This window comes from Electrona antarctica (assembly GCF_951216825.1).
Source record: "Electrona antarctica genome assembly, chromosome: 4".
NCBI lineage: Eukaryota > Metazoa > Chordata > Actinopteri > Myctophiformes > Myctophidae > Electrona > Electrona antarctica.
Window position 1 is genome coordinate 54,642,556 of NC_136809.1, and position 26,241 is coordinate 54,668,796.

The 26,241-nt window shown below is 42.5% G+C and overlaps 1 pseudogene across 1 annotated transcript; it reads right to left on the reverse strand.

Moving 5' to 3' along the window:
- Positions 1-83: 83 nt before the first annotated feature.
- On the reverse strand, positions 84-25,945 carry LOC306921370 (annotated as a pseudogene). Its single transcript has 12 exons — positions 25,769-25,945; positions 23,883-24,001; positions 22,879-22,974; positions 12,189-12,314; positions 11,839-12,015; positions 11,003-11,053; positions 10,329-10,450; positions 8,566-8,668; positions 7,887-7,953; positions 6,119-6,358; positions 2,744-2,983; positions 84-259 (listed from the first exon to the last, which is right to left on the reverse strand). The product of its transcript is annotated as an uncharacterized misc_RNA (transcript).
- Between the last annotated feature and the right edge of the window lie 296 nt (positions 25,946-26,241).

A 26,241-nucleotide genomic window follows, 5' to 3' on the forward strand; every position in this document is an offset into this window, starting at 1 on the left:
AAAGGGACCTATTTCGCCAAAGAATCCTGGTATTCATTACGAAATGACTACTCCAGACCTGATGCCAACGGCATCAAGTACATCTATCGTGCTCGTGTCCTGGTTGGGAAACCATGCAAAGGGACCGGAGACATGTTGGAGCCATCACCTCTCAACCCCCATGACCTGGCCGAAGGCCTGCACGACTGCACGACACACTGAAGCCTTTGATCTACGTGATGTTTTGCGACGCAGGTGCTTATCCTGACTATCTGATCACCTTCAAGACACCGTGAGGAACAGTGGGAAACAATCATAGACAACTTGTGGGTGATAATGATAAAATATTAGCTTTGAATATAAATGTCACCAGAACTGCAGACACGGTGGCACAGTTGGTAGTGCTGTCGCCTCACAGCTAGAAGGTCCGGGGTTCGATTCCCGCTCGGGGCGCTGTGGGTGCTGGCGGCATGTTTCCTCCTCCGCGTCATCAGTGCCCATACCCGAGGCGGGGTTGGCGAAAGGGCCTTTCTGTGTGGAGTTTGCATGTTCTCCCCGTGTCCCCTAGGGTAGGTACCCTCACAAAAAACATGCAGTAATCCTGGTCTCTAAACTGCCTCCCCCTGGCCAGCCGGGGAGCCTGATGGAGGGGAAAGGAACTGGTTGGAATAACGTGTTCCTTCCACGCGCTACGTCCAACCAGGGAAACTCCCCCCTGTCAGGTGTAAAGGAGCAACTTGGACACTCAGGCATGAAGGAAGCATGAGTTCAAGTCCGTTGCTCTCCCCATGTCCCCCATATATGGGGACTAGGTTGGCGGAGGGTGTGTAGAGCCCAGGATCACATTAGATAATTGACACAGGGGTGAAAAATGGGTTACAAAATCGTGGGAAAAAACATAAAAAAAAAAAAAAAAGAACTGCAGACTCAATCCCAATCTTCCGTCGTAGGCTGAAAACCCACCTCTTCAGACTCCATCTTATAGCACGTAGCACTTGCCCTAGCCTCAACGACCTTACTGGCATATGCAAAAAGGCTCAACTTATGTCACTTATACAGTAATTGTATAGACATAGCACTTTATAGTGTATACCCATAGGCTCATTATGTAGATATTCCACTGGTTGACGGATGTTAGGATCTTAGCTGATTCTGGATGACTATTTTTTTTTTGAGAATGGAAAATAAGGCGCTGTGCTGTGCGTACTGTGCACAAGACAGAATGACACGGATGCATGCTTTTTTGAGGATTAATATACTTTTTGAATACACCAGATTCTCTCCTCCAGAACTCCTCAACCCTAGGACGCATACCCAATTTAGTGTTGTGGGTGACCAATCAGAGCCCACTATTCAATGTGAGTGTTTTTTGCATTGATGTTGGAATCTGTTTGTGTCCCAGACTAAGATCTAAGAAGTGATTAGTCTGGTCATGCCAGGCTGTACCCAATTATCTTCTAAAGTAAGGAAAACCGCTATAATTATTTTTATTTGATTGTATTGGATTAATGAAGGAATAAGAATTTGAATACTACATTGTGAGTGGGACATGAATCTTTCATCATCAGTACGCCATGCTTGCGCAATGCGTAATTGTCCGCCTCCCGAGTCACGGCACTTTATTTTCTCTCCATATCATTTTATAGAGGCGTCATAAAAACAGCTTAGAACTTTGAATTATACAGTACAGTATAAAGTTATTTCACATAACACATAATCTGCCCAGGCGGTGGCGTAACCGTCTGGGCACCCGACTGGTAATCCAGTCGCAGTGTGCCGCGGGTTCGACTCCCGAGCCCGACACGGCCTTTACTGCATGTCTTCCCCCATCTCTCTCCCGTTTCCTGTCAGCCTACTGTCTGTCCTTTCAAAAAAACAAACAATAAAAGGCATAAGCCGCAAAAAAAATATCTTAAAAAAAATAAAAAATAACACATAATCTATCAGTATTACTAGTACCTTCAGCTGTTCACACGATCTCAGTGGCTCGCATGTTCGATAGCCTTTCCGCGTGTTCGGACTAACGGGACTTCGGATCTATGGGCTGTCCCCGAAATGGTGCCACCCAAATATAAAACAAATATGGGAAAATTCACCTTCCACAGCACTGCTACTCAGGTGTGGAATGCCCTTCCCCCCCTTCCCTCAAAACAAGCAAATCACTGGCTTCCTTCAAGACAGGCCTAAAAAAATCACCTGTCAGCAGATCAAAGGGAGAGGAGGTGATCGCCCCCACCGCCTTATCCTGATTATACCCTTCTGATTTACTTCGGCCCCAACCTGTACATGCTATATGTCTCATGTTTAGAGAAATGTAATATGTTGTTATTGTTTTGTTATTATTATTATTATATCAATTGTTGTTGCTGTTCTGGATGGAAACAAGACCGCAAGGTCTTTCTTCTGTGAGGACCTTTTGGACAAGATGCTTTACTGTACATTGTGCTGTTTGCATGTGTGTGATGTCTAATAAAATATTCAAAAACCTACGGACGGCTGCAATTCGAAACTGGCCCCGTAAAATCTGAATCCTCCACCCACCCCTTTTCCCCTCTGTAGGCATATTTATTTTGTCTTTTCCCCCCTTTTTACCTCCTCTGTGATGATTTCCTGTTTTTGGCTATATATAAACTATATATAATATATATAATGTATAAATATTACAAAGAAGTCTATAGAGGGTCTGAGTCTTATATTTCAAACAAAGTTGGGAGTATTCTAGCTATATATATGCCAGCATCTTCCATCAAAGGTCGATTCTCACCTGATACTCCAGCATTGTTCACCAGAATGTGGAGAGCCTTCTCCTCCTCATTGACCTTCTCAGCAAAGGCCCTGACAGAATCCAGAGAGGACGTGTCCACCAGACGCAGGTGGACGTTAGAGTTCCCCGTCCGCTGTCGGATCTCTTCCCGTGCTGCGCTCCCGCGCGCCTCACTGCGACACGCCAAGATAACACGGGCCCCGCGGCGTGCAAAGTCCAGGGCAATGAACTTCCCAATCCCTGCAGGGCAGGGTCAGAGGAAGAGAAAATCAATTGGAACGGTTGCATCCCAAGATTTGACTTACTCTCACGTACGTACTCTCTATAGGGAAGTGAAAGAAGGGAGTCACGTACGTACTCTCTATAGGGAAGTGAAAGAAGGGAGTCACGTACGTACTCTCTATAGGGAAGTGAAAGAAGGGAGATCATTTGCATTTTAGTTCAGTTCACACGGCCATGTCATGCACATTGTTAATGTTATCCTGTGCTGTATGTTGTACACAATATTGGTGCATTGTGTACTGTACACAGTCTACAATAGATGGCTAAATCAACTGACAATATTAATCACAATAGATACAAGTGTGTGTGTGCGTGCATGCGTGCGTGCCTGCGTGCGTGCGTGCCTGCGTGTCTGCGTGACTGTGTGACTGCATGTGTGTGCGTTTGTCTCATTCAAGGACATTACTTTCTTCACGTACACAAACCTATTGGGACCTCTAAAGGGACCTCTTGATTCTGTTTTCTCAGCCACTATGTATGGTAAAGGGACCTATTGGGACCTCTTGATTCTGTTTTCTCAGCCACTATGTATGGTAAAGGGACCTATTGGGACCTCTTGATTCTGTTTTCTCAGCCACTATGTATGGTAAAGGGACCTATTGGGACCTCTTGATTCTGTTTTCTCAGCCACTATGTATGGTAAAGGGACCTATTTCGCCAAAGAATCCTGGTATTCATTACGAAATGACTACTCCAGACCTGATGCCAACGGCATCAAGTACATCTATCGTGCTCGTGTCCTGGTTGGGAAACCATGCAAAGGGACCGGAGACATGTTGGAGCCATCACCTCTCAACCCCCATGACCTGGCCGAAGGCCTGCACGACTGCACGACACACTGAAGCCTTTGATCTACGTGATGTTTTGCGACGCAGGTGCTTATCCTGACTATCTGATCACCTTCAAGACACCGTGAGGAACAGTGGGAAACAATCATAGACAACTTGTGGGTGATAATGATCAAATATTAGCTTTGAATATAAATGTCACCAGAACTGCAGACACGGTGGCACAGTTGGTATAGTGCTGTCGCCTCACAGCTAGAAGGTCCTGGGTTCGATTCCCGCTCGGGACGCTGTGGGTGCTGGCGGCGTGTTTCCTCCTCCGTGTCATCAGTGCCCATACCCGAGGCGGGGTTGGCGAAAGGGCCTTTCTGTGTGGAGTTTGCATGTTCTCCCCGTGTCCCCTAGGGTAGGTACCCTCACAAAAAACATGCAGTAATCCTGGTCTCTAAACTGCCTCCCCCTGGCCAGCCGGGGAGCCTGATGGAGGGGAAAGGAACTGGTTGGAATAACGTGTTCCTTCCACGCGCTACATCCAACCAGGGAAACTCCCCCCTGTCAGGTGTAAAGGACACCATATATGGGGACTAGGTTGGCGGAGGGTGTGTAGAGCCCAGGATCACATTAGATAATTGACACAGGGGTGAAAAATGGGTTACAAAATCGTGGGATAAAACATTAGAAAAAAAAAAAAGAACTGCAGACTCAATCCCAATCTTCCGTCGTAGGCTGAAAACCCACCTCTTCAGACTCCATCTTATAGCACGTAGCACTTGCTATAGCACTTGCCCTAGCCTCAACGACCTTACTGGCGTATGCAAAAAGGCTCAACTTATGTCACTTATACAGTAATTGTATAGACATAGCACTTTATAGTGTATACCCATAGGCTCATTATGTAGATATTCCACTGGTTGACGGATGTTAGGATCTTAGCTGATTCTGGATGACTATTTTTTTTTTGAGAATGGAAAATAAGGCGCTGTGCTGTGCGTACTGTGCACAAGACAGAATGACACGGATGCATGCTTTTTTGAGGATTAATATACTTTTTGAATACACCAGATTCTCTCCTCCAGAACTCCTCAACCCTAGGACGCATACCCAATTTAGTGTTGTGGGTGACCAATCAGAGCCCACTATTCAATGTGAGTGTTTTTTGCTTTGATGTTGGAATCTGTTTGTGTCCCAGACTAAGATCTAAGAAGTGATTAGTCTGGTCATGCCAGGCTGTACCCAATTATCTTCTAAAGTAAGGAAAACCGCTATAATTATTTTTATTTGATTGTATTGGATTAAAGAAGGAATAAGAATTTGAATACTACATTGTGAGTGGGACATGAATCTTTCATCATCAGTACGCCATGCTTGCGCAATGCGTAATTGTCCGCCTCCCGAGTCACGGCACTTCATTTTCTCTCCATATCATTTTATAGAGGCGTCATAAAAACAGCTTAGAACTTTGAATTATACAGTACAGTATAAAGTTATTTCACATAACACATAATCTATCAGTATTACTAGTACCTTCAGCTGTTCACACGATCTCAGTGGCTCGCATGTTCGATAGCCTTTCCGCGTGTTCGGACTAACGGGACTTCGGATCTATGGGCAGTCCCCGAAATGGTGCCACCCAAATATAAAACAAATATGGGAAAATTCACCTTCCACAGCACTGCTACTCAGGTGTGGAATGCCCTTCCCCCCCTTCCCTCAAAACAAGCAAATCACTGGCTTCCAAATCACCTGTCAGCAGATCAAAGGGAGAGGAGGTGATCGCCCCCACCGCCTTATCCTGATTATACCCTTCCGATTTACTTCGGCCCCAACCTGTACATGCTATATGTCTCATGTTTAGAGAAATGTAATATGTTGTTATTGTTTTGTTATTATTATTATTATATCAATTGTTGTTGCTGTTCTGGATGGAAACAAGACCGCAAGGTCTTTCTTCTGTGAGGACCTTTTGGACAAGATGCTTTACTGTACATTGTGCTGTTTGCATGTGTGTGATGTCTAATAAAATATTCAAAAACCTACGGACGGCTGCAATTCGAAACTGGCCCCGTAAAATCTGAATCCTCCACCCACCCCTTTTCCCTGTAGGCATATTTATTTTGTCTTTTCCCCCCTTTTTACCTCCTCTGTGATGATTTCCTGTTTTTGGCTATATATAAACTATATATAATATATATAATGTATAAATATTACAAAGAAGTCTATAGAGGGTCTGAGTCTTATATTTCAAACAAAGTTGGGAGTATTCTAGCTATATATATGCCAGCATCTTCCATCAATGGTCGATTCTCACCTGATACTCCAGCATTGTTCACCAGAATGTGGAGAGCCTTCTCCTCCTCATTGACCTTCTCAGCAAAGGCCCTGACAGAATCCAGAGAGGACGTGTCCACCAGACGCAGGTGGACGTTAGAGTTCCCCGTCCGCTGTCGGATCTCTTCCCGTGCTGCGCTCCCGCGCGCCTCACTGCGACACGCCAAGATAACACGGGCCCCGCGGCGTGCAAAGTCCAGGGCAATGAACTTCCCAATCCCTGCAGGGCAGGGTCAGAGGAAGAGAAATCAATTGGAACGGTTGCATCCCAAGATTTGACTTACTCTCACGTACGTACTCTCTATAGGGAAGTGAAAGAAGGGAGTCACGTACGTACTCTCTATAGGGAAGTGAAAGAAGGGAGATCATTTGCATTTTAGTTCAGTTCACACGGCCATGTCATGCACATTGTTAATGTTATCCTGTGCTGTATGTTGTACACAATATTGGTGCATTGTGTACTGTACACAGTCTACAATAGATGGCTAAATCAACTGACAATATTAATCACAATAGATACAAGTGTGTGTGTGTAAATACATAAATAAAACAAAATAGAAAAATGTCGACTATAATGTTTTTCTTTACAGCTTCTATTGTAATGCGTAACTAGGTTGGAAGGACGTATCTGAGGAGGCTGCATGCAGCACATGCAGCACAGCATAACAAATGCAGCACATGCATGTTTATGGCTAAAGCAAACAACTTTTGTGCAACACATTTAATGGTTATACCAGATGAAATTAGGCTATTATTTTCTAAGTTTCAAGGCTCAATATTGCAGCAAATTGCCTATATGGTTAAAACAAGGTTTCTATATCTGTCTGTATCGACATTAAAATCATGTAACTAACTATATATCTGAGAGTGAACAAGTTATGGATTCAGCAGTTCCACATTTGTGCACTCGGATTTACAGAACAATAAGGATTTGGGTTCAATTTGAACCTTTGTAGGCTAAACTCTAGCATGCAGGATCTCCATATAGCTAAATATAATAGATTAGAATACCTGTATAGAGCACCGAAGTCCTGACGTCACTGCCCTCTACTACCAGCAGAGGGCAGTGAGCTCAAAGGTTCATGTGTGTTTTTATAAGCATTGTACTCTCCATAGGGGGATTTTAGATCGCCTCATATAAGAACTGTGTTTGAAAAATAAACCGATCACCCCGGCCTTTTCACTCATATGGATATGAAGCATCGACTGAAGGTGGAAATGTACAAATATACCCAAAGAGTAACAAAATAAGCGTTAGAAACGAGCCAAACAACCCAGAGACTACATTTCCGGGTAGGCTGCTTCTGCCCGCAGCCCGTCGCACAACAGAAACTGAACGTTAATTATGTTTATTTTTATTTTTATTTTATTGATATATAATGTATCGTGGTTAGTACGAGTCGAGTCACCACCAGCTGAGCTTACGTCAACGAGGAATCTCAGGAACGCAATATGTTGACAGCTGGGCGTGACGTATATGCTCAGCGACATTGCATTCATATGTAGTTTCAAGGCTTTTGCGGTCACATTAATTCCATTTTCTCTAGAAACTGGCTGTATCAAATATGAATGGACATCATTAACGACGCACAGCCACTCCCCTGACAGAAACGCTGAGGTGGTCGGTTTATTTTTCAAACACAGTTCTTATATGAAGCGACCTAAAATCGCCGTTTGGGGATCTCAATGCAAATAAACAAATACATGAACCTGGCGATTGACGACCTCTACTGAAAGTGACGTCAGACTTCGGAGCTCTTCCCATTCAACCTGGTCGCGCAGCAGCGAGGGTTCCACGGTCTTCTCCGTTGAGACCTTATAATGAATCCCAATAACAGCGTGGAAACTGCCCATAATGGGTGGCAGAATATGTCCGTCCAAGTCCAAGACATTGAAACTGTATATCCTACTCCTTCAGAGATTTTAGAAGAAGCAGCAGCAATGAACCAACGGCGTGCGCGTAACTGCGTGGGCATGCGTCTCCTCGATAGTATTATGGCCAAACCGCCCACAGTTCAAAGGCTACCGGTAGGTATAGTTAAACCTGCATTGTTCTTTGAATTCTGCCTCCGGTTTGTTGGTGAGGAATAGGCTACATATTATGCAATTAAACATCCCCCACCAATTAATTTATCAAGCTCCTCTGAGCCACTGCAAACAGACCAAAAGTGCAAAATGTCCAGTCAAGCTTGCTGTAATTTCGTATATTTACGTCTTGTATCAGACAAGGGGACACAGAGGGAGATTGGGGCAGTGTCTTTACTATGTAAGGAAGCAGCTTCAAACTTTATTCTTGCTCTTCTATTTTGTTATCTTCATGTGAATGTGTTAATGTTATGTTTGGGCTCCTTAAATGACCTGTATTGTCAGTCATTTGTAAATACCATTGGACCATTCAGTCAAGGCTGTCAGTCAGGTGGACCTTACCATTCCATCCAATCCATTGGCAGCTTTGCAGTGTGTAAGCCCCATATACTGGTCAGTCTCTTCATAGTGACACTTCAGCACCGGCCTCTCCCCCTTTTCCCTGCTAGTCAGGTAACAAAAGGAGCCAGTTAGAGAATAGAACAGGAAGGGACAAATGACATCTAAACACTTCTACTGGTCTCTCACGCGCACAGAACCACAGACAACATGATGCATTAACTGTAGAGAAAAGCCTGTGTTGAATAAAAAGTTTTTTTTTTTAAATGCGTTACATCAGAAGCCAAAGATACTGAAGCATTCTCGGGTACTTCCACGACCTACAACTCCACACGCCATGCACATCACAATGCCTTAGTTTAAAGACAAGGCCAAGAAAGACCTTGCTGCTTTTTTCTTAAGACGATAATAGAGCAGTGATTAAACATGGGGTAAGGGTGGGGGAGTGAGATGTTAAAGCAGCCATTTCTGCTACCAAAGCAACAACAAAAAAAGTGTTTACACAAGCACAACAAGCAAAGACATGCACTTCAATTACTTTCCCACCATTACACAGGAATTAAAACTTAGGATAAAACATGCAAAGATTAGTATCCAGGCCTTCAACAGTTAGATAGATCCTTCTGGGTCAAAACAAACTCATTTAAATCTGGACCAAATTGTGCTTTTCAGTAGGTAATGTCAATAAAAAAAAAGACATGTATGGAGGCTCTCCTAATTTCTCTTTCCTAACATAACAATTTAATTTGGAATACCAATTTGTGAAAACTAATCTCACCAAGTATGGGGATTTGTTTTGGATGAGCGAAACTCAAAGGATGGAATATGTAACTACACATACATAAAAGCACTCTTGAAATGCCAACTATATTAGGTGAACTGGAAATTTGATGGCATGCAAGGTGACATTTGTAACATGTGGCCAACATTATGCCGGCAAACCTTTGGTCCATTTTCCTTCCACAAGGAGCCTTTAGAAAATTTGAAGACGAAATTTGAAGAGAAGAATTTGCCGAAACATGAATTTGCAACACAATTTGAGGTTTTTTGTACACGTGTGCGTGTAATGTTTATTAGAGCAGACAAACAGCAAAAGGATACAAGCCAAAAGGTCAAGCCAAAAAATAGGACTGCTGAGGTCCTTTTTTTTTTTCTTCAATAACAAGACACGCATTTACTTTGACAATACAAATTGTAGATTCATTTGTTTTAAATACATGTTTAGGAGACATTAAGCTTTGCTGCTGTAGGCTACTTAAAACATGATAACCATAATTACTATAAAACATACATAAAGCTATAAGCCAAATAGACAGCTCCAGCACATGACTGCAATCTAATTCTTTTGTTTCTTCAAACTTTGTTATGGAAAACTTATCGACCAGCTTAAAAAACAAACAAAAAAATAAAATAAAATAAAACCAGTTCGCCAGAAGCAGGGAGGGAGTGTGAGCTACTTGTTTCGAGTCTTCCATTTTCACATTGCTAGGACTAGAAAGCCTGCAGTTTCTATTAGCTTGTATTCCCCATCGATGTCATTGGAGGACGGTTTCTGAACTGCCCACAGCCATCCTATGAGACAGACCGAGTAGAAAAAAATTGCGCCATTTTTGCATGACTATTAGTGAGGACCTATTATTATATTATATAGGAAGATAGGTTGTGAAGTGGTCCTTTAAGACTGACAAGCAAATTCATAAATAGAATTTAACAGAAAATAAACAAAAGGGGAAAAAAATATGAAAACGTGCATGGATCTTTCTTACATTTGGGTTTTGGCTGCTTGTCTCTGGGCCTTGCGTTCTTTCCTTTTTTGATCAGGCGGCTTGGCAAATACAATCTCAACGCACTCTCCCTCCAATTCCTTCCCATTCATCCCGTCCAACCCCTATGAAGAAGAAATATTGAACATTAAGTAAATATTTTTATAAGCATCCCAGAGGTGCAAAGTTAAGCTGCATGGCTGTTTTTCAAGCAAAGTGAAGACATGAATAGCAGGTCTGGGCCCTTAAAGTCAAAGATTTTTAATTTGTCAGAACCAGTCAATTATTTGAGTCAAGCAGTCTTTCCCGAAATTATGCCAGACAACTAGCATATGAGTTAACAGATTTATTGATTTTAAACCTTTTCAAGACACTTGACTGCTGTGTGTCAGTGCTGATGTAGATCAAGTTATTAACTATACTTTAAATATAAATCAATTTGTAATATTTAACTGCTGAATCCAATTAAGATCAAATAAAGTTCTTAGTGGGGCACAGCTCTAACGTACACAGATTAAGAGCCTCATTAATAGTTCTACTCCTGCTTTGTGCAGGACAACAAATAGATACCTAACCACACAAGTTTTAATTTGCCATTTTATTATTCAATGACCGCTTTCATTCCCCAAAAGTGTGTTAATTTTTCAATAAGTTGCTGAACTGCTACATAACCGTACCTTGACTGCACCATCTCTATCTGCATAGTGGATGAAGGCGTAATCTTTCAGCTTTTCACCCGCTCCAGTTTGCCGAACTCGCCAAAGGACTTTTCCAGGATTTCTTCTGTGACTCCATTTGCAAGATTTCGCACAAATAAAACCCTGACCTGTGGATTGTACAGTAAAATGAATAATTAAACACAGTACTTCCTGCTGCATATTATAAGGCATCCTTGGATTTAATCAAGTCAGCGATTTAATCAGCCACACAAAGTTTTACCTGGTGGCATTTTCACACCCAGTCAACAAAATGGTCAGCTCATTAACTCAACTTAAACATTAACCCATTCAAGATGGGAACCCCTTTTGGTGTTTATGGATTATGTTATTCTTTGGCTATTGAAAAATAACAGATCTACAAGCTCATAGTGCGGCACTCGGTGCCGCACTACGAGCTTGTAGATCTGTGGCCCAAAGATCTGTGGCCCAAATCTTTGAATAAAATATTCTTTCAGAGCGAATGTTTTTAACTGTTCCCTGGAACTACATATTTTCAGATGGGGGCCAAATACAGATAATTCTGGGTGTCCTTGACATGAAATAGTTTGAGAACCACTGACATAGAAAAAAAGGATTTAGAAGACACTTTAAACCAGTGGTTCTAAAACCAATGACTTTCCGCCTGACCTACCTTTGACGTCAGGGTCAGGGTCTTCGATGGGGTCAGCCCATTCCACAGTCACCACGTTACCCCAAACTCAAAAATAGAAGATCTACAAGCTCACGTTTCATAACACAGCAAGCTTGTAGATAGTGTGCCGCTTTCACTATTTTGGGGTAAAACAAACACTCACCAATTTGACAGCCTCCTGGGCAGATTCTTTTGCGCAAAAAGTGACAAAGGCGTAGCCCCTGTTCAAACCACTGAGAGGGTCCATCATTAGCCTCAGGTCCCAGATGGGACCGGCCTTCTCAAACAGGGGCACCAGCTCATCTTCAAACAGATCACGAGGAATCTTGCCAACAAAAATCTGAGGAGAAATGTGTAATCAGTCAAAAATAGAGGAACTAATGACATTTACCCTTCTTAATTGCAGATCACCTATTTCCGGCAAAGAGATTTGGTGTAGAGGGAAACATTACAACGTCTAGTATAGAGCACTTGGGGTCAACCAAGTCTAAAGGTTTTAAGTGAAGATGGTACCTCTGTTCCGATGGTGGGCTGAGCACCCGAGTGCACAGACTCTGGTGGAGGGCCGCCATACTTCCTCTGTCCCGTGGTGACATCTAGTGTGTAGTTGGTTCTGTCTAGGAGCTCTTTGATCTTACTCTTGAAGTATATTTAATAACGGTTCTGTGTAGTTTGCAGTGGTGTGGTGTGTCAAGGAAGTCCAAACGGAGAGTTTCTCTTTGTCTTAAAAGTCGTATCCAAGTTTTATTGAAAGAGGTACGAATGCAGTTTTACAAGGCAGTTTTCGGGAACAAAGGCCCTTGGAGTCACACGCACACGCCTATTCAAATCAGCTTAGTACGAGTGAGCACACCATAAGAACGAAAACATGTAGTCTATATACTAATGCAAGTTTAAAACTCCCCCCCTCTCATGAGGGTGGGACTCAGAAGTATTCTTACTTACTGGCCAATCAGTGAGCCAGGACTGTCAGGCAAGGTTTTCCTATGAGAACTTAGCAACAGATGAAACTATACTAATAAGAATGAATGTACCATATAAAATATACAGAACCTTATTTAACACCTGCAATGAAATAGTTAGACTGTATTCTTGACTCTAGATGCATATTTGACAAAGATACGTTGCATTCATGACAGACAGGACAGACAGATAGAGCAGAGCAGAGCTTGACCTAAAATATGCCATGCAGCTGTTATCCCATGGATGCATCTAGGGTAAGGAGTTCACGCAGACCCCTGTGGGGTTTAATTACCCCCTCTGTTTCTTCAAGCCTAGTTGTAAATAACTAAGCGTAATCTCAAAGGATCTTACCGTGAGCCAGTTGCCACAGATTGCATTGTATAGAAAAACAGCTGTCCCAACTTACGCTCTCCTCTTGTGTGCAGTCTATGCACCTGGCTGTTTTATAATATATCAACTGATTGATATATATGTGTCCATGTCTATAATATATCCATCATATTCCTCCCTCAACAGGCTTTTACGCCTGTTGCAATACAATTACAGGATCAGAATTCATAACCTGCCAAATTAATTTTTCCAAAAATAAATCTTTTTTTTTTTTTATTTCTTTCTTTTTTCCAAAATGCAAAATTAATCATTAAACCATAGTTTGACGTGACACGTCCCAATGTAGGCCCCCCTAGATACAGGAGCATTTTGTTAACTACCTGAATTGTATCAAATTAGAACAGAACAAGCATAGGGCTTGTTCTGTTGTAGGACAGACCTGAAACTGAAAACAGAAATTAAACTCCTTCTTTAACTGAAATCCTATTTAGACTAAATCAAATTCCTATACTGATTAAATTCAGATCCCTGTAAATGAAAAGTTAACACTTAAAACATGAAAAAAGACAACGAAAATAAACATCTCTAACAACAGTACTAGACCAGTACCTTGTTAAATCTACTTGAGCTGTATCAGCACAGAAAACAACAAACACAAACATGAAAACATAACATCTTTCAACATTAATCAAAAACAACGATTCTTTTTTTTTTCCCATGTCACAAACTGTTCAATCGGACGTCCAACGCGCGGTAGGAAATATCCCACAATTATTTTTTCGCCTATAGAATAACAACGCTTGGAAAATCCTCCTTGATTCTCAGAACTCGGCATAGTTTGCATTGACTGATGAGGGACGTAGATCTCTTAGGTTTGGGGCGGGGGCAAAAGTGGACTGTAGTAGGCAGAAGACAACAGAATCTCCTTTGAGCATCACAAGGCTCTGATTCTGAATGACAGCTTATTGCTTTAGCCATGTCAATCATGACAGCAGAAGCATCAAAACGCTCCCTTCTCCATAGCAGCAGGAGGACAACACTCCTTTCTCCAGTGTGAACATAGGAGATCCTTGTAGTCTCGGCTGCAGAATAGTGGTCGGGTTGACACCTCTCCGGCTATCTCAGTGGCCGTGAAGGTCACCTGCTGTGTTGATCTGATGATAGAGGCTAGGCGAGAAGCATTCTGTTGTGATGGCAGCTGCCGGTTGACACACCCCCCTGGATGCTGTCGGGTTGCCACTCCCCCTTTTTGGTGCTGTCAGATGTCAGTTGTTGACACGCCCCTGGAGCGGGAAATCACTCCGGTGTAGATGACCAGAATGGAACCCTCTCCCATGTCCACCTATTACCACCTATTAAAGGGTGACATGCAGCCTTCCTCCAAAGAAAGTTAGAAGTCCCTCTCAAATCATGCGGTTAGAATATTAGTCCTCCATGCAAAAATCAAGAAAGTGTGTTATAACATATTAGTCCTCGTTTTGACTTTCATTTATATACCTCCAATGTAATTTAATTCCCCTCAAAGCACCAACAACTCAATTGCAAATCATGGCATGTTCCCTTTGTTATTTTGACAACCCTAAAACAATTTAGTGTGACTTTCTCTGACATTAATCCCACTGTTTTGTATTAATCTCTCTTGTTCTGGCATGGCAAAGTGTGTATTAACCATGGTTTTTGAGAGAGAGATTACATTTAGACTATGTTAAATGCAAGAGACTTGACCTCTATAATATAAAGTGTATACAGTATAAAATAATACAACTCCCCCCTTTTTCCTGGGAATTCAACATCCCCAGGAAAATACAGAGAAAATAACCAACACGCACATGCTACCCCTCATGACCGAACAAACCACCTATATTGAATCACAGACCGTCATCATCGCCCACTAAAAATCACAACTACTTAGTACCTATAACAAAGTAAAATTTAAGAACACAAAAGGATGTAATCTCCAACCACAAAGATAATAGAAAGTGAGCTCTTTTTTTTTTTTCTTTTTTTTTTAGTCACCAGTTTATCACCTCACCATGAAAGGGAAGGGGACGGGTTTCCCTTTCTTGTACAAGCGGTAAAAATAACACTTGCCCTAATGTTAATGTCCAAAAGAAAAAATCAGCAGCTTTCCCAGAAATGTCAAACAAAAATAGACGATCAATGACTGACACACGTTACCTCAGCCGTCATAGTTGTAGTCCACAGATCTCCGCCCGGTAAACTTGAGCCGCAGGAACTCTTACTGAGGGTCAGGTGGTGGCACAGGCCAACCACGACAGGTGCGCAACGGCTGGACGGGCGCCATCACCCCACGCCATCCAAATGACGCTCCCCACGACGGCTGTCCCTGCCAGGAGCCGGGCGGCAACTGTACACAATACCGCTCCATATGTGACAAACTACCACATCTGAAGCAGCCTTGGTATCGCGGCTTGGGACCACGGCGAAAACGCTGACGAGGCTGGACGTCTCTAGGAAGAACAGAATGGTTGTCGAGCAATGGAACGTCATGTGGCCCCGCCACCCTGAGAGGTGCCTGAACGACTGGTGGACCGTTCTGAGGCAGCGGGGCTGAGTCCACTGCACGGGCCGCTAATTCCTGTTGAAAACATTGTAACTGTCTCTTATGCAACTGCCTTATCGTCTCCTCATCCTCACGCTGCTGGGAGACTATCTTATCACGAAACAAGCGGACATAATGAACGATGTAATCCTCATACATGGCAGATGACATAACAGCCAGTCCTACCACAGTCTTCAAGTCGGTCTGCACACCCTCAGGCAGGCCTTGTTCAATTTTCTCTCTCAGAAGAAACTCGGCCCAGACGCTGGGTGGGTGACACCCAGCGACATCCGCCATTGCCTGGTACGCACGTCTAACAAATGTCAGCGGAGGTTCTGTAGCATCCAAAGGAGAGAAAACAACATCAGAAGGAGAGAAATCATCAGAAGGGCGAACATCCTTACGATTCCGTTGCTTTACCATCCACACGTCCGTGGCCTCAGGACCCCCTCCCAGAATCAGTCCACCACTTCCGCCGTCCGGTCGTTGTGGCACCACGATCGTTGATGCGTCATCCGGACCGGGGCTAGAAAAATCTAAGTCACGTGCATCAAAAACGCAGGCTCCTCCATCAGGGGATGTGGACAGAGTGTCCTGTACTGGGGACCCATCAACGGATGTGGACAGGGTGTCCTGTACCGGTGACCCATCAACATGACATTGGGCATAAGCCTCACACATTTCCTGTCCTCTTTGGAGAAAGAGATCCATCAACCTTCGTTCTGCCCTAACCCTATGCTCCAGGACCAGTCTATAGTCCTGTATTCGTACGTTCAAGGCATTGATGACAACTGGAGAAAATACGCTATCCTGTGGCCATGGGCCAGAAGGGCCCCATAAGTCCCATTTAGAGTCCCATTCAACCAAAATTGAAGTTAATTCGGCCATCAGTCCATTTGGTTGGGAGGAGCATGCGTGTGTATGTGACCCACTCATACTGGAGCGGTATACGGGCACACCTTAAGGTCAGAGAATATTGAATTACAATTATAGTCACTTCTATCGCTACTATAAGCACCCACAATTGTCCAAAAATAACCCCCCTGTGATGCAAAATTACCCCATATATTAGTTGTCAAAACCCTAAAGGAAACACACTGATTCACAATGGTCAACCTGAAAACCAGTTATTAACGCGGTTATCACAGGAAGCATGTACACCGTGAACTGTATAGCTATATACAGTTCACACGAATAGATACAAAAATATGTATCTACAGGCGGAAACAAAAGCAACGAAATGTAGGTGTTCAGAGACAGAAACCAAATTAACCTATTATAAAACTCAAATATCCTCCTATAACATAGTGTAGTGAAAAGGGTGTCATTAACCGGAAAATCACAAATGCAGTGACTTCCCAAAAATCCTACTGTGTATTAGTACCCACAATAGCCCCCCTTTAAACTTAAACTAAGTCAACAATAAACAACACAAACCAAACAAATTGTTAGAACATGTCACACACTGAATGTTTCAAGACAAGGTTACCCTGTGAGTTGAAACTGGCAGAACAACGTCTAGTCATGTAACAGTCATGCACCATCACCCATGCAGGTTAATAGAACTCGAAAACAAAAGATGGGGCAAACTCCCTACACTAAACTCACGTATATCCAAATGGACTACCAAATGGTTTTACTCTTAAAAAGAAAATCGTGAGTAGGGGTTTAAAAGACTAACTATAATTACGGGCCAAAAATGTGTTACAAAAAATGTGGTAGGCTATATCATGAATAGAGTATTGACCGGCCTCCTAAAAAATGTACACTATAAATTCAAGTATACACACCAAACACCTGGGAATATTCCTACCAGTTGTTCAAAATTAAGACAAAAACTTTGTCAAAGAGAAGGCCGTTCCAATACTCACCCATGTATTGTCCACCACGCATGCAACTGAAAGAAATAAAAACTGAAAATGTTACTACTTAATCACCTGAAGAAGGAAACAATTAACCTACGATCAATCCATCCTAGCAACAGATTAACTTTATAAAAATGTAAACTGTCGAGTACAGCCACAGAAATGGTATTTATAATTAATAACAGATTTAATAGACATGTGTATCTGTATCCTGCAAACATTTGAGCTAAAGGGAGTTGTAGTCATATCCCCTGATTCCGAAATCATCAGTAACAGAAGAGAACAACTACAAGGCCCAAAGATAATATAACCTGGTCGCCAAATGACGACTCACTCTGTTGTTACTATTGTATATTTGCACAAGACGTGCCCACGAACGGATTACAGATTGACGTTTGTCAACATAAGGACAAAGAACCCACTATGTTGTGGAAATGACTGGTACATCCTACACATGAAATACATTGCCCCTCAACCCCCCTCACAGTAACCCTCAAATGAAATTTCAACCACATGTCACAGTAAGGTGACATGAAAGATCTCTCAGAAAGAGATGAAGGAAACATTGTAACAATATGCCATTTAGTGGTCAAAATATATAAAAAATATTTGTCAGCTGGTATGCTGAATGTCATCTTACTACAGAAAGGATGTAATAAACCTAACTATAGTAAAGATCTTTGAACAGGGGTAGCCATCTGTTTACTGTAAATAGCCCCCCAATAAATTTGCTCACAGCTCACAGTGGGTCTTTTTAAAACAAAGGAGAGGAGATAGCCCTAAAGCTCTCTTCACCTGAAACATAGTGTTGATTCAGGGCGATAGCGATCCCCCCTCCTTCTGAAACTAAACAAGTTATTTATTGAGGGTGTAAGGAAGGGATTTTAGCTCTCTCCCCCTCTTTCCCTAAAAGCACATTCCGTCAGAGCATGCTAAAATTGTCATTGCAATTCCTCACACGTAGCTCTGTATGTATTCGCTCATTTAACTATCACTCTTAGAATGGCTTCTACTAGCAATATTTCACCGGACATAGCTAGAACCTTTTTGAAGTAAGTCTAGTATGAAGTACATTCAATCATTCATTCACTCACACATACATTATTCTCAATCAATTATCGTGATATCATTCACACCACAAACACTCTCAGGCTTGTGTGACCTTCTCATTGAAACCCCTGGCTGGTGCCTACCCCAAACTCAAGCTTCATATGGCCTGGCAAACAAAGTGTACCAAACCATATCCACCACCAAAATAAAAAGATCAACCGTAGACAAGTCTACCATTGCTATGCCTTATTTCAATGAGAAGTTCCCTTGCCTGTATACACTCTCATACAGAGTTGATTCAAAATACTACCACTGTTTAGTAGTACTATTTTCCAACTCTTCAAACATAACCACTTCACACACACACGTATAACTTCACCCATGGGACAAGGTAGAAGGACACGGAATCAGTCCACTGTACTCTGTCCCATCTTGTGTGTGTATGTGTGTTGACCCTCCGTTGCCTCAGTCAACACGTCACCACAGGTGGTCTATTCCGAGAGCATTCCTAAGTAATAAAAGGTCCCTGTCTGTTATATGACAGGATGAACTCACAGCTATTGTAAGCTTTAACAGATTGTTATCTTAGGCCATCTTCAGTGACTCCACAGCTAGCCTCTTGTCAATTAATGCAACCAGCCGTTCGAGTCTTAAAGATAATTGATTGATTGAAATATTTATCAACAGTTCGCAGAATTCCAGTACCCTTCAAGCACAAACTCAACCCAAAGGCCGCTAACTGTGAGTGGACAGCTTACAAGAGGGTCCACCATTGTTCAATTCATCAAAAAATAGACTATACTGCCTGGCCTAACTGAACCAAACTTTTGTTTGTCGGTGAAGCCATCCTTACTGTGCAGAGCTATGCATGTCTCCTGGCTGGCGAAAATTGTTGCACAGCCCAACACCCATTCAGTACACATTCAAGACCGCACCACTCAACTCAAAAATGGTCTGATCATAATATTCATTCTAGCAATTATTTTCAGCCGGGTTGAATAAAAATAATATGTAGAAAAGAATGACACAAAAATGTAGCCTACTCATCTTTTCGTATTCAAAATACAACTTTCAAACAAACAGATCCAGACCACGTCTAAATATGTGCCCATACACATGCCGTCCAAGTGAATAAATAACATTATCAAAACCCAACAGAATTCGTTCTCTGGTCCAGCCAGAAAATGAACATCCTAGAGGCCTCTAGACTGTTTTGTTCCATCAATGAATACCCAACACAGACCGACAACATCCACAAACGCACACATAAAGAGTAATCTAAAACCATTTTTAACCCTCGTATTTCGTATACAGACATATTGCAATGCCTCAAATCAATACAAATTCTAACGACACCTCCCCCCATTTGAGACATGAAACTTCTCCATGTATCAATAACATGCAGCCTCAGCCATAGGAAAGATAGACAGGATTCTGGAAAGATAGACAGGATTCTGTCCATCATAAGAACAGTGCCAAAGCACCGGGCATCACCACAGGTATAAGCCACCCATAAAACATTCAATCACCCATACGGACAGACATACACAGACACCCACAGCCCCAGGCACACACATACACGCATCAAAAGGCTAGTTTGTCAAGCCAAAGACAGAGGAAACGAGTCAAACGACCCATGGCAGCACCAGAACACATGCGGTCACGTAACCCCAATAACGTCGATTAAATCAGAAATAAAACTGATCCACCCCAAAGGAAACGTCATAATTTCCCAAGGAAAACGGGAGCGAAAGAGAGGAGTGCACGCACACGCACGCGCACGGAACGGCACAAGGGAGCAGTAGTTGCTGACAGAAAGAACAAAAACCACGCCCCTAGCCAACCCGGAACAAACCCGCTCACACACCGGAAGTATGAGGAGACTGTAAAAAATAAAGAAACGCTCCCGAACGGGAACAAAGACAGTACGGCCGCCGGATAGCCAGTACTCAAAGAGCCGCAATGCCACTGGGAAAACCAAAATGGCCACGAAGAGATATTAACAACAAGATGAGCACATCCAAATGAGCGTCACCAAAATGATACAAACAGCAAAAATAAATCAGCACGCTGCACGTCCCACTCAGGCCTCACAGGAAGAGCAACCATAAACACAATGAAAAGCAAAGCGTAACCTAATCGAATGTAAGACGCACGTTTAGTAATGCAGAAACATTTAAAAAGCGAAAAAAGATCCGATTCCTGGAAACACTTGCTCCTCATATAGGTTACCCACTCCCCCAAAACAATACGCCCAAACGTGGAAAGCAGTACGCTGACGACAAATCATTGGCAAAAGTGTAGCAACAACATAACATCGCCATACTTTACCTGTCCAGACCCTTGTCCACAGGACAAAGGAATACGACTCTGCCATCACATCCCACGCATCTGTGTGTAGCGCTGCTCAAAACAGACTAGCCCTTATACAAGAGAAATACTCATCTAATCCCAGAATAAAGCCGCACTTCCACACAGACCCACGCGATGTTTCAGCAAAAGCCCCTGTACTTTTCTTAAACAAAGGACCCCATACCCCGTCGAGCAGAGACCCCCCACCCCCACTTATACGAAGGTGTAAAACATTTAAACGTACACCCGTGTTTTTCCACAAATCACCGCCAGGAGGAAATAGTGCCAGCACAAAGTGATCATAACCAAACAATCACCAGAAATGCAGGCACATTCCCCCAGCAGCAATGCAAGCAAGAAAACACAAGTACACAGCAGTGCGCGCACCTTATGCATCGTATATATATATACGTCACAAAATCCCTGTTTTGCAATACGCCCGCCGGCTCGTCTTACTGGGCCGTGCGTAATCCAGACAATCTCAGAAGAATAATATTAATAAATATTAATATTAATATCCAAAATTTCAGATTCCTATTCCATACGCCCAATAACGTAGGGCCTCAGTTTCCCTACTAAACACTTTCGGCTAGCCCTCAGGAATGCACAAAACCGTCCAAATATTGTGCACCCCATGTAATACGAGGACGGCCACGCAAATAGAACTTGGTCATGAAAAACGCTCGCAAACCGCGCGCGCCTTCCGGGACTCCCAGCGGGGCAGAACAGCACTGCGGCAACTGTGTCTGCTCGCATGCTACTATCCACAACCCCACCGGTTCCCCGAAAAACGTGTGCCGTTTGAAATCGCTTTAGCCTATAAGGTATATCAGAATCCACGCTCCCCCACAGGAAGCAAAGGTATTGTTCTATATGGCTACGCCATATCTTCTGCACGTTTGGCCAGGTATGTGTTTTTATAATGAACCGCCACTTTGACGGAGGAACATTACAAAAACTAGTTTCAACTTAATTGTCGTAAAAAATGAAATTTAAACCAGGGTTTAGGACGAGGTTTTTGCTCGCCCGGCGTTTACAGTTAAAATAAAACAATGGTAAATGGAATGCGTTGCCACTGCCTAGCAAGAAAAAGATAAATTCTCGCGCTCTGAGACACCTCACCACTGGCCTATTTGCACAGATCCGACCCTGGATCGAATTTACCAGGCTCCCCTCGTGAAAACAGCTGTAATAATAATTTTACACTCACCCAGCTCAAGACGAGGGATCCTTCAGCAACCGGGCATCGGCACCATCTGAAGTATATTTAATAACGGTTCTGTGTAGTTTGCAGTGGTGTGGTGTGTCAAGGAAGTCCAAACGGAGAGTTTCTCTTTGTCTTAAAAGTCGTATCCAAGTTTTATTGAAAGAGGTACGAATGCAGTTTTACAAGGCAGTTTTCGGGAACAAAGGCCCTTGGAGTCACACGCACACGCCTATTCAAATCAGCTTAGTACGAGTGAGCACACCATAAGAACGAAAACATGTAGTCTATATACTAATGCAAGTTTAAAACTCCCCCCCTCTCATGAGGGTGGGACTCAGAAGTATTCTTACTTACTGGCCAATCAGTGAGCCAGGACTGTCAGGCAAGGTTTTCCTATGAGAACTTAGCAACAGATGAAACTATACTAATAAGAATGAATGTACCATATAAAATATACAGAACCTTATTTAACACCTGCAATGAAATAGTTAGACTGTATTCTTGACTCTAGATGCATATTTGACAAAGATACGTTGCATTCATGACAGACAGGACAGACAGATAGAGCAGAGCAGAGCTTGACCTAAAATATGCCATGCAGCTGTTATCCCATGGATGCATCTAGGGTAAGGAGTTCACGCAGACCCCTGTGGGGTTTAATTACCCCCTCTGTTTCTTCAAGCCTAGTTGTAAATAACTAAGCGTAATCTCAAAGGATCTTACCGTGAGCCAGTTGCCACAGATTGCATTGTATAGAAAAACAGCTGTCCCAACTTACGCTCTCCTCTTGTGTGCAGTCTATGCACCTGGCTGTTTTATAATATATCAACTGATTGATATATATGTGTCCATGTCTATAATATATCCATCACTCTCATCTGGTCCCTTGGTGGAATCTGAAACTTTGGTCCCTTGTTTCTCCCTCTGTCTGTAAGTCTTCATTACTCCACAGAGAAAAGCACTTTTGTTCTGTTAAGAGAAAGCATGGATATCAAACATGAGATAGGTATTAAAAAATCAACACCCCGTTAATAAATACAAAACAAATTGTATATATAATAATTTTACAAATACCATACAATTAATTTTGACCACAACAAAATAATGGTAATGCTCATCACATCCGGCTCACATGTGAACTCCCTTTTTTATTGTTAAAAGCCTGCGTATAGTATATAGACCATTTCTCCTACTTACAAGATCCATCTTGCCAAACCAAATACAGCTGATATCTGGAAGTCATTGTTTGTACAAAAATGGTTCAAACAAGTCCCAGGGCAAAACTGGTGTGCTTTGATCAGTATAATTCATCATTGCATTCAATTTGGGGAAATAAGTTGATAATGTTGGAATAATGTTGACGTTAATCACAATGACAAATTATGCTGACCAAAGCAATAGTACAGCTCAGACACTCCTAACATTTCGTACAACAATGGAGTTGCATTGAATACTGTGGGATATTGTTTTGGCAAGATTGAGATCGATCTCCATATATGGACACAGACAGGCGGTAAAAACGGGTGCTATGACAGATCTCCATATATGGAGACGGGTGCTATGACAAAAGGTATTGCATACTAGGTTCCCAACTTGCATCGTTCCCAAGTAGGCCGGAGGCTGACGGGCACAGGTTTAGTGTTGATAAGCAAAATTTTTAATTACACTGTGGCCATATCCTTTCAGATGTTTACACAGGAGAGACAAGTTTCATGTTATGCGCAACAAACATTCCAAACGGATTCATTTTAAACAACCTTAAACGGTGCTGTACATTACCCATTACTAAAATGTTATTTGATACATTCAGTAGACCATTTATATTGTTACCAATTTCACACCCCTAAACACAAGCTCCAACTCCATGACCAACTTACTTGCACGTGAGACAGGTCACTCTCTTTGAATTGGACCAAGACTTGTAGAGCTCCCTCCTCGTTGAATTCTTTCAAAGCTTCAATCGCCCTCTCATCTAGGTCACTATGTGCTACCAGTCCTAGGGATAGAATGTGAAACAGTAAGTATAAATACACAACTCTACAGACCAATGGGGGACAAATACATGCTTTCATTACAAGACCATGGCAGAGAGATCGATAACCTAATGATGATGCTTTGAATATTGGCTTTAATTTAATTATAAGACATTTGTCAAAATCTATCTCTTTGGTCACAAGATTATTGAATGTATTGTTCTGAAATCCTAATTGATCTCCAAGCTGCTTTAAAAAGTACCCAAGATAAAGCCGAAGAAAAGGGGGGGGGGGGGGTCAATGTTTCACCGTTTGTAATATCCATACTATTCAGACTCACAATTTGCCATTGAATACATCTCTGCTGCATTACATTATTACAGTTCTGCTGTCTGACAGTTATGTATTATAATAAAGCCGTTCTTGATCAACTTGAATATTGATGAAAATCAATCAGCAGTGGGGTACATGCAGTATTAACACAAAAAGCCAATAATGTTGACTACCAATAAAATCAGTTTGTACAGCAGAAGCTGATGTGTGACCCCAAACTAGAGGTGAGGTGCTCCAATTTTCACTCAAAATGACTCAATCAGTTTGATGTGGGTTTGATTTTGAGAGCACCTCTAGCCCAAACCTAGAATGCATTAAACCTAAACACCTGAACATACTTTGAGCTAGCCGTACACATTGTAGTCTAGTCCCGTTTAACAAGTTCCTACCATCTGCACCAGTCACACAATCACTTCTATTGTTCTCGACATTCTACTGATCCGGTCTTGATGCCAGCTGGTCTTGCACCAACCCCCTTGAACCCTACTAAAGACAACACCCACCCTTTCACTAAAGTGAAACTAATTCATATGAATGACAATGGCATGCTGCTCCAACAGTGACCAGATAGTGATAATTAACGTTAGAAAAGACGGACCACCTTAAAACTGTGGCAGGTTTTAATCACTGCCAGGGAGAGATAATGATCAACATGTAGCTTCAAAGAACAGATGCCATCTGTGAATACAGTAAAACCCCCAGTGCTTTTAAGAAGCTTTAAACAAACAGACTTTAATGTATTGCACCAATCTATTTGCAATCTGTAACTTTCATGCCCTGCCTAGGATTGGAAACCATGTATTCTAATAGTTAACTTTTTACCACCAGATGCCAACTCTGCTTTAGTCATGGAGATATTGCACACTAACAAGCTAGGCAGGAGAACTCTAGGCAGGGCAACAGGTAAACCAGAAGGTGGCCTACCAGACACAAGGGTGTAAATGTATCAATGGAAGTCAGAAATCCCCCCTCCTCCATGCAGATATGCTAGTTAACCTATTGCATTCACATACTCTGCACAACAGTGGTTCCAACCCCCCCCCCCAAATTATTTTCTTACTCAACAGTCAACACACACAGCAAACAAATCGACAGACAGCATAAGTGTGTATACACACACTATACAGGGTATCTGCACATGTCTTAAGTTATAATAATGAAATTAGTACGTTTAAGACGTTGTTTTTTAAATACCAAATGGTCAAATATTACACATTACCACCAGATCAAATATGATCATTCTGGGGGGCGTTGGTTGCTACCTGTGAAGTTTGGGAACCCTTTGTCTGCGCTACAATTACAGAGTGGTAGAGTTAAAATAAGTTCTGGATTGCAGCTTTAACTCAGTGATCATTACCTCTGAGAGCACAAATGGAACCATGTTTCACATTAGGGTTTTACTGTACGTGTTGTGTTACACTGGGCTGATGGCGTTAGAAACAGAGATGGCCCTTTACCTGCAACATAGATCTCGTCTAGCTTCTCAGCGACCTTCTGGGGCAGCCCGGCCTCCAACAAGGTCTCGAAGTGCTCCGAGTGGGCTACCACGGCGCTGACGGCGGCCTCGGACGTCTCCATCGGTTCCTGTTCCTCCTGTTCCCGTTAACATGATCCGTAGCCATGTCGTCAGACATCTGTGTGTGTTGAGATTAGAGAGACGTGGAGTGGGAACTTTAGATTAGAGGCAAATCAAATAAAAACACAGATCCACAAAGCCGAGAGGGGGGTCCCACAACAGATAAGCAGCATGCACACCAAAAGTGTGCAGATTGGCGCCACTGATCTGATCGCTGCAAGAGTCTTTGAGGTAGCCCACACTGAAATACTCTGGTCATCCAAGGTCTAAGTCTGATTGTGTGAAACATGCAAAACCGACGATTTGACGATACATGAGTTTGTTTTGAGTTTACCAACTTAAACCTCTTATCAT